This window comes from Pelobates fuscus, chromosome 6 (assembly GCF_036172605.1).
Source record: "Pelobates fuscus isolate aPelFus1 chromosome 6, aPelFus1.pri, whole genome shotgun sequence".
NCBI classification, from domain to species: Eukaryota; Metazoa; Chordata; class Amphibia; order Anura; family Pelobatidae; genus Pelobates; species Pelobates fuscus.
This window is the reverse complement of record NC_086322.1, coordinates 184,587,888-184,598,258: the sequence shown is the minus strand read 5'-3', so window position 1 is coordinate 184,598,258 and position 10,371 is coordinate 184,587,888. Positions and strand designations below refer to the sequence as shown.

The 10,371-nt window shown below is 41.7% G+C and overlaps 1 protein-coding gene across 1 annotated transcript in view; it reads left to right on the top strand.

The window, feature by feature from the left end:
- Positions 1–815: 815 nt before the first annotated feature.
- The window catches only part of NFKB1 (nuclear factor kappa B subunit 1), a 114,001-nt gene continuing 104,445 nt past the window's right edge, over positions 816–10,371 (top strand). The window contains exon 1 of the mRNA XM_063458562.1: positions 816–1,060. The gene's annotated coding sequence lies outside the window, so the exon portion shown is untranslated. The remainder of the gene's footprint in view (positions 1,061–10,371) is intronic.

Here is a 10,371-nt window from a genome sequence, read left to right as displayed (position 1 = left end):
ATGTGCAAGATAGGTAAAGTCACAAATAACACAGCTGAGTACGAATCTGGTAGTGTGTTCCGCAGTTTTTTGTTTTTTTTCTCTGCATGTGCATTTGCAGTCAGGTGTCCCACATCTGCATTACATATGCTTTATAAAAAAAAATAAAACAAAAGCCTAACTTGCAATAACTGAATATTCTCATATATTTCAATATAAATTACATTGAGTTATGACACATCCTATGTATTGCCAACAGTACTAGTTAGGTTGCTTGCCTTGCTTTGCTCACTTAGTACCACATGAGCATTTCTAAAACCTATACTTCTTCTGACACATTTCCATCAGGAGGACCATCTTGAACTGTCCCTGACATCCCCGATGCTGTTTTGCTGACCAGTATCTGCTGTGAACGAAATTCAAGTTAGAATTTACATTGATTGCTGAGCTTAGAACTAAAATACTCTGTCCTATAGAGCACGTAAGTGATATTAATTGTAATGTTTAAAGAGGAAACTCGAATTAGGGCGTGAAATGAGTTTGAGGTCCCACACTGTGTCTTGCATGCAGTAAATGTATATAACAGGTACATGCATCCGTCATGCACATATATATGTGTGTGTTTAGCACATTACATATTAGAACCCGATTAATTCTTCCTCCCTCGCATCGAATATTAAAGTGAGTGGGAAATTCCAGGCAGGAAGTGAGAACAGCAGCTACTTCTTCACAGTGATACAAGCTAGCCACACACCTCCAGCTAAATCTACAGCCAGGGGGAGGGAGGCCTATGATCTCACTAGTAAAATCCGCCCCTAGCTCACACGGAAGAAACAAGGAAACTGAAAGAGACACGGAGAGAGACAGACACTCACTTGGTAACCAGGGTTCTCACTTTTCTTTCATTGGATGCTATGGAGAACTGAGAGGAACCTTGAGGAAGAAGAGCTTTTAGAACCCATCACCTAGAAAGGGGGTTGGAGAAGACCTCTACCAGCCTGCGGTAAAGCCAGGCTGCCACCTGAGGCTGAGACCAGGCAGGAGGAAGAGGAAGGCAGAGCATAGAAGGTGTCAAAAAGAGGTAAACAGGTCCCTAACTACTGGAGTGACTGTGCTCCACAAAGTTTAATAAAAACTGTCTTTTTTAGAAAGCACTGTGTAAGTAACATGTTACAGTGGGGCTTCCTTGAAATGCATGTTACTCTGGTTTAGAGGAAGTGGATTTCACTATGTAGAGGCTGCCAGACTGATGCTGCTTTGTTATTGGGCTTTGAATCTGTTTTGTGGTGCTGCTTCACATTCTATTAATGAGAGTAATCCTTGTTGTACCAGCTGGTATGTTTATCATGAGTTTGGCTGGATGTGGGTCCTGGGGACCATTCTGATCAGTTTTATAGAAAAAGTTAGCCATCACTTTTATTTTGGAAGGAGTAAGCATCCCTTAAAGTTTGTGACTACCTGTATTTTTATAGTCTTTGATTTTTTACCTCTTCATTTATCAACTCCATATTTGCTGGAGTATCTATCTGTCTGTCTGTCTGTGTCTCCTAAAACAGTGACAACTTTTTCACAATTCATGTACTTTATCTAATTTACTATATAATCAAATAAGTATGGAACTAAAAACTGATGATCCGTTCATCCATCTGTCTGTTCGTTCGTCCATCCGTTTCAACCTTTAAAGCATGTTGTAGTAGTTATGGTGCTTGGAGTGTTCCTTTAAAAGGTCATAAAACTTTAATATTTAAAAGAAATAAAAATGTTAGCCTTTACGTTGCCAATCATCAGTATTAAAAGCATGGACATTAGCACATAACAGATTTGTGAGTTATTTATTTTCCCTTCGTGAAAGTTTCAGTGATAATTTTGCCATCTTTTTATCTATCAACACATATCTGCACTTTCACAAGCAGTCCATTACACAAGACTAAATCATCCCGCCACATTGAGTGTGTCTTTTTTTAAATAAGAAGCTTTTTTTTTTTTCTCCGATAGCAAGTTGTGATTATTAACCAATAACTATATAAATATTATTAATGTGTATTGAGTTCAGTTTTATTACAGCCATCTAATGTAATGCTTGGAATTCACAAAATGTAGCTAAAGCTTTTTGGAAAGTGAACTTTGCTAATACCATGTATTGCATGTGTTTTTGGTATTTCCCATGATGTCATTTCTGTCGTTTCTCTTTTAGGTGAATAGTTTTAACTGTTACTTTTTTCTGATTCACAGTTTAAAAGGATAGCATAAACAAGGTTATTTACTAAAGAGAGAATTCAAAGTGAATCTCAAATGTAAACCCAAAATAGCCAAAGTGGAAGCCCAGGTGGCTTTGAGAATTTAGCAGTTTGGTTATTTAGACCTTAAATGTGAAATTCACTTTCAAGTCACTTTCAATTCTCAGTTTAGTGAATTACCGTGGCAGTTTCCAAAAATAGAGCTAAAGTCAACAAATAAAGGGATTTGTGACCAGATTTATTTTGGGGGCAAATATTGTATATGTAGAGAGTTTACTTAATAGTAAAACATTTAGTATTGAAAAATAATGCCATTGAGAGGTTCTAGAGACATCGTAATAAATCATGAGACAGATTATATGCAGGAACCCAGGATGGCAATGTTTCCCACAAATACATACTTCTACTTTTATCTATCAAGGATATGAAATTCCCATTACCCACAGGGACATGTAGTTCAAGGTTCAAGTTAGACTGTATTTTTTTTTTAACCTAAGTAAAAGTGCTGCTATTAGGTGCATAAATTGGTGATGTGCACCTCTGGCTGGTGCAAACTGCGGTAATTTCTTACTGTGCAAATAGACCATCAGTGAGTTTAAGCTCTGCTTGACCACCAGGGATGATAGTTTCCTTTCTGCAGAAAGGTAAGCTGCAGCGGGGCAGTACATTACACAGAAGCCGCACACACAAAGATACGCAACTAGCTCTCAACAAAAACTGCACATAATCAGCACACACACTACACAAAGACTGCTCACACCACCCATTTGCTACATACAGCCAGCACACACATCACACTATGGGTGGACAAAAGAAGATACTATAAGGGTCACAGGGTGATACACTATGCCAGGGGCACTACACTAGAGCCCCAATCTTTGTAATTTAAATTAGTTTGTGAGTTTGGACAAGTAGCTAGTCATAGGGGACACTTACTTGGACGAGTGAAAAAACACTCCATACCTCTGATGGTTACATATATATTACATGGTTTTTGGAGAAAAAAAACACAGGTAAGGGCTAGCATTAATTTTAGGGTATCCTCAGAAAACTAGTGAGAGCTGCAGCAGATACTATATGTGCTTGCTTTACTTAATTCAATCCCTTTGATGCCTACAAAGGAGCTTGGAAGACAGAATGGCTCTGTCTCCTGAACTTCCCTCCAACATTGTGACTGTTGATAAATGCAGCTCAGGAATGCAACTCCCACTACTCTAGTGCTGCCTTAAGGGTAGGGGCCCTGCACTACAAATTGTCAGTCGCATTGTTATTCTAGTTTTTACTGCTTGGTACCATTTGACATTCGACTTGAAATTCGGCAAGGAGGACGCTGAGTTTTATTATGTGAATAAAAAGTCTGTTGCTTTAATATAAATCTGCAAAAAGCATTGGAACACAATGTCATCTTACCTTCTGGGCAGGAGTGACCCAGTGATAAATCCAATTCACTTAAAGGGATGCTATAGTCACCAGAACAACTACAGCTTAATCTCAGGACTGTCTTTAAAATTGATTTGGCCCTGGGAAGGATTCGATGGGGCCCCCTGACCCCCACTCCCTGACATCCAATCACGCTCTCCACTTCCCAACGCAGTAGCGGAACCATTTTCCTATGCTTGCAGTCGTATTTAGCACTGAGTTGTGTTTGTGTGTTTGAATGGAAGCATGTTTGTGTATGGAGTATGTTTGTGTAAATGTAGGGGTGTGTTTATATGTGGTGTTGGTGTTTGAATGCAAGCATGCATCTATGTGTAGTTTTTTTTGCTTGTTTTTATAAATGCTGGGGTGTGTTTATATATATTTTTGGTGTTTATATATTGTTGACATTTCAATGCAGGACTGTGTTTGTATGTAGTGTTGAAGGTTGAATGCAGGGGTGTACTTGTGTGTAGTGTTGGCAATTTAAATGATGAGATGTATGCACATGTACACATAGACTGCCACACACACACACACTGTGATACACATACACACACACACACACACTGAAACACATGCAGATACACAGACATAAACACTGACACTCACACTAACACACATGCAGATACACACACTAACACATACAGACACACAGAAACACAACCTGACACACATACATAGACATATATACAAACACTGACACATATGGATACTCAGACACACTGATGCATATACTGACACACATGCATACACAGTTAAAAACACTGACTATATACAGATGCACACACAGATATACACACGCAAGTACACACACTGACAACATACAAATACACAAATACATACAATGATAACATACAGATACACACACTGACACACATAAGGACACGCAGATACACAACCTGACACACATGCAGATACACACAGACCACATAGAGAAACATAGATACGAAATACAGATACACAGATATACATACTGACAACAGAGATACACACTGACAGACATACTAATACACACACAGACGCACACACATACAGACACCCTGACAGACATACTCACACACATACACAGACATACTGACACACACACAAATACTGACACACTCATACATACTGACACACATGCAAAGTTTACATTTTTACACACTGACAGACATACTGACACACTGACATACTGACAGACAAACTGACATGCACACTGACGGACAAACTGACATGCATACTGATGGACAAACTGACATGCACAGACGGACATACTGACACGCACAGACAGACATACAGACACACACAGACAGACATACTGACACACACAGAGACATACTGACACACACAAAGGCCCTGACAGACATACTGACACACACACACACATAGTAAGACACACAGACATACTGACACACAGACACCCTGACACACAGACAGACATACTGACACAAACAGACAGACATACTGACACACACACAGAGACATACTGACACACACAGAGACATACTGACACACACAGAGACATACTGACACAGACAGAGACATACTGACACACACAAAGGCCCTGACAGACATACTGACACACACACACACACATAGTAAGACACACAGACATACTGACACACAGACACCCTGACACACAGACAGACATACTGACACAAACAGACAGACATACTGACACACACAGAGACATACTGACACACACAGAGACATACTGACACACGCAAAGGCCCTGACAGACATACTGACACACGCACAGACATAGTGACGCACATACATAGTGACACACAGACATAGTGACACACACACACACAGACACCCTGACAGACATACTCACACACACACACACACACATACTAAGACACACAATCTTTCTGACACACACAGACACCCTGACACACTGACAGACATACTGACACACACACACAGAAATGGTGACATACACACACAGAAACCCTGACAGACATACTCACACACAGACATACTCACACACACAGACACCCTGACACACTGACAGACATACTGACACACACAGACACCCTGACACACTGACAGACATACTGACACACACAGAAACCCTGACAGACATACTCATACACATACACACATAGTAAGACACACATACATACTGACTCACACACACACACATGCAAAGTTTACATTTATAAAGACAAATTTTTCAATTTTGGCTATTTTTACTTTAAATTTCACTTTGAAATCACCGTGAATTCCACTTTTGTCTATACATTTATACTTGTATATTTTTGGTATGTTGTTTGCTTATGTTGCCTTACATTCCTCTACTTTGTAAGCGTCTCTCTGGTAAGGTGTAACCTCTATCTTTCACTTGTTGCTATGTATCAGTTTGTGGTACACAGTGGCTGTCTATGGCCAAAACGTGTCATGCTCTTCTCTTTCACTCACTTTGAACTATGTTTCAAAGCGGAAGTTGGTAGCTGTGCCGATCTCTTGCACAGCTCTTGCCACTCATACTTATCATTAACTGCAGTGATTGGACAGACATAAATATCTGTGATTTGTTCGCAAGGCTTTACAAGCCACTAATTAATTGGACAATGCCCTGAAAATTCTATATACTAAAACAGCAAACTTGTTACTTATTTAATAGCCTCAGAGTGCTCTCCGTCTGGTCATATTATATGTGGGCCATAGATTGCACTGCAGCATTTTTTTTTTGTTTTTTGATCTATTATTGACTCTTTCTCTTGTTTATATTCATCATGGCTTAATATTTGATTACCTCATAGTAAAAACCCAAACAAACGGTGCATAATAAAGTACAGAGGACTGTGTATCTAACAGGTCAGTAGCACAGAAATTCCCCTGAAATTCTGAAATATTACATGATGAATCAGTGTTATCATTCACTGCACTTCCTTATATTTAAAGCCCACTCCACCTTGCGTGATCTGTAAAGTGTTGTACACACACTGACATGCGTTCATGTCTGCCTTCAGTTTGTCTGTGACCTCATCTTTCAACATATTGCTTATAATACATAAAACACTCTGTAAAGCCTATTTTACGCATTCTAAAGGGCACCTACTGTGAATATTTGACATAACCTCATTTTTTTTGCAAAGGATAATATGTAATTTATACAATTAGTGCATCATGACAAATTTCTGGCAGAGAAAATATAACTGTAAATATGGAGATAAAATAACTGTTATTTTCTACTTCAAGCTGGCATCATATTTCTTTATACTGTATTAGTATAACATATATACCCGTTGCAGTAAATGTACATGTTTTGGCTGGGCTCTGTAACCTCACATGGTATGCCATAATGAGTAGAACAAAATGCTGTTCTCAGTATTCTGGCAACACGCGGATGCAGATTCAGCTTAAATTAGAAAGCAGAATTCAGGTATTTATTACATTTAATCTAAATATATATTAGCAGTAAATTTTGTTAGCACAATGTATAATTTACATTTTATAATTTAACTTAAGCAGAACTTGTCATTAATCCATTTTGTCAATGTTTTCCTCAATTTATTATAACCATAAAATTCCCAGATCTTCCACTCTGTTAGTATCCTTAGGTGCTTTTCAGAAATGTATATGATTTTCTATCAGGGCCAAACTGAAGCTATGTAATTGATTTGCTTAGTAGATAAAATCAAGTTTATAAAAAGGCAACCTGCCTTGCCTAATACAATATACCTGTATAATAAAAGTACACTGTGCTATGTCTAGTGGGATATAGGAAACTGCATACAAGTTACTGTCCTTTTGGTACAAAACCCCACAATCATTAAATACCTATGAGCCCACTATAGACGACATATGCTGGAGATGCAGGCCTGGGATAGGCACACTTTTCTACATTTGGTTCAACTGTCCCTTGATCTGACCTCACTGGATCATGATCATGCTAAGGTTCACTGATGACTCATCCCTGGATCCTGCAGCATTTCTCTTGCACCAGACTAAACTTTTCTCCGCGGTCTATATAAAATCCCTGACCATCAGAATTCTCTGTCAGAATCCCTGATCTTGATAGTCACTGTGTGGAAATGGATTATCAGGGCCTGGTGCAGGGCCACCGCACGCCCCTGGTGTTGAGCACCAGCGTTTGTGCGGCCACATACCAGGGCCCTGATGCAGCTTCTGCGGATCCCAGGTGTCAGATGACAATAAGCAGACCTCCCAGGATCTGAATAGGGAGGCTCTGTAGCAGATATGTATCCAGTACAGAAACAAGGTAAGACTAAAATAGACACCAATCAAGCACACAAGACAAAACTAGGAGAACCCAGAACTGGAGCAGGACAGAAAGCAGAACCCAGAACATGTACACAAGACATGAGGGAAACATGAACAGGGCAGGACAAGATTGTACATGAACTGGGAATACAAGACAAAATAAAACAAGACGAGATAAAGGGCAAAACAAGAGGAGACATAACTAAGTACTATATATGTAAAACATTGGAGATTTAGACATACATAAATGGCCAAGATGTATGCAGCCAGTGGCTGCAGCCACAAGGGGGCCCGGCCGCCCCTGCGACCCGGTATGTACGCTCTGGGCCAGCCTCTTCTCCTGGGGGGCCCTGAAGCTGGCCACCTCCGGGCCCCCCGAGGCTGGCCTTGCTTACACCCGGCGGGCAGTCAGGCTGGCCGGTGCGCGAGGGAGCACTCTCCCCTGAGTGCTTCCTCTTCAGCTCCCTCGCACACCGCACTGATACCGGAGCCGGAAGATGACGTCATCTTCCGGCGCCGGCATCCCTACGCGGCGCGCGAGGGAGCTGAAGAGGAAGCACTCAGGGGAGAGTGCTCCCTCGCGCACCGGCCAGCCTGACTGCCCGCCTAGGAGCCCAGCAGCACCACTGGACCCCAGGGAATCCCCTCAGCACTCCAAAAGGTAGGGTGGCTGGGGGGATTTAAAAAAAAAAAAAAACATGTGTAAGTGTGTGTGAGTGTTAGTGTGTGAGTGTGAGTGTGTGTGTGTGAGAGTGTTAGTGTGTGTGTGTTTGTGTGTGTGTGTGTGTGTGTGTTAGTGTGTGTGTGTGAGTGAGTGTGTGTGAGTGTTAGTGTGAGTGTTAGTGTGAGTGTTAGTGTGTGTGTGTGTGTGTTAGTGTGTGTGTGAGTGTGTGTGTGTGTGTGTGTTAGTGTGTGTGTGAGTGAGTGTGAGTGTGTGTAAGTGTGTGTGAGTGAGTGTGTGTGAGTGTTAGTGTGTGTGTGAGTGTTAGTGTGTGTGTGTGTGTGTTAGTGTGTGTGTGAGTGAGTGAGTGAGTGTGTGTGAGTGTTAGTGCGTGTGTGAGTGTTAGTGTGTGTGAGTGTTAGTGTGTGTGTGTGTTAGTGTGTGTGTGAGTGTTAGTTTGTGTGTGAGTGTTAGTGTGTGTGTGTTAGTATGTGTGTGTTAGTGTGAGTGTTGGTGTTTGTGTTAGAGTGTGTGTGTCTGCTAGTGAGTGTCAGTGAGTGTGTTACTGTGTGTGTCTGTTACTTAGTGTGTTTGTGTGTGTGTGTTAGTGAGTCTGTTTGATGTCTGTTAGTGAGTGTGTGTTTGTCAGTGAGAGTGTATGTTTTGTAAGTGAGTGTGTATGTATGTCTGCCGCTGAGTGTGTCTATGTCAGTAAATGTGTGTGTCTGTTAGCTAGTGTGTATGCATTTGTTCGTGAGAGTGTGTGTGTCTTCAGCACTTACCTTTCTCCAGTGCCGGACTCCCATGGCGCTGGGGATCCCTCCGCCTCTCAGCTCCGAATGCGCATGCACGGCAAGAGCCGTGCACGCATTCAAACCGCCCATAGGAAAGCATTACTCAATGCTTTCCTATGGACGTTCAGTGTCTTAAAATGGCGGAAGCGCCTCTAGCGGCTGTCAGTGAGACAGCCACTAGAGGCTGGATTAACTCTCAGTGAAACATAACAGTTTCTCTGAAACTGCTATGCTTTCAGCTGCAGGGTTAAAACTAGAGGGACCTGACACCCAGACCACTTCATTGAGCTGATGTGATCTGGGTGTCTGTAGTGGTCCTTTAAGTGTGTGTGCATCTGCATGCACTGGCGTACATACCGCGGTCGCAGCCCTGCAAGCCCTGCGACCAGGTGCCCGCCGCCATGTGTTGCTGCCCCGGCCCGCGCAGAGTAAGCGCGAGGAGGGGGGGCCCACGGATCAATTTTCGCACCGGGGCCCCATGGGTCATGTGTACGCCACTGTATGCAGCCCACCACTGCGCCAAAGTACTCCAATTTAGGTGGGTCCTAGACTGCCTATATGCACGACTAAATAAAAAATAATAAAACACACACAGCACTTACCTGCAAGAAAGGGGCAGAGAACTTGGAGCAGCTGCTGGCAGGAACCAACTGAAACAAAAGGATAAATGGAAAAGGAAAGGGTGTGGCAACATAAAACAAACATATAAAGGAATCTAGGAGACTGGGAATTCCAGGAACAGAATAAAGGAATGAACCCAGAAACCCCAACTTAAAGAAAACCAGACATAGAATAGAAAACCAAGAAAAACTAAACAAGAATTGTAAAAAGAGTATTGGATACCAGAAGCCATAGCCAGAAATGATCCGAAGCAGGAACAGAACGTGACATTCTCAATGTGGTCAAAAGCCTCGTCTTTCTTTTCTGGAAAAAGGAGATGGTTCTAACGTATGGAAGAACTCCGTTCCTTAGCAGAACTCGCTCTCCAAGCAGAGGAAAGATCTCAAATGTATATGACGATATGGACTTACTGGAACTTATCAACAGACTTATCGGTAGACTTTAGAGC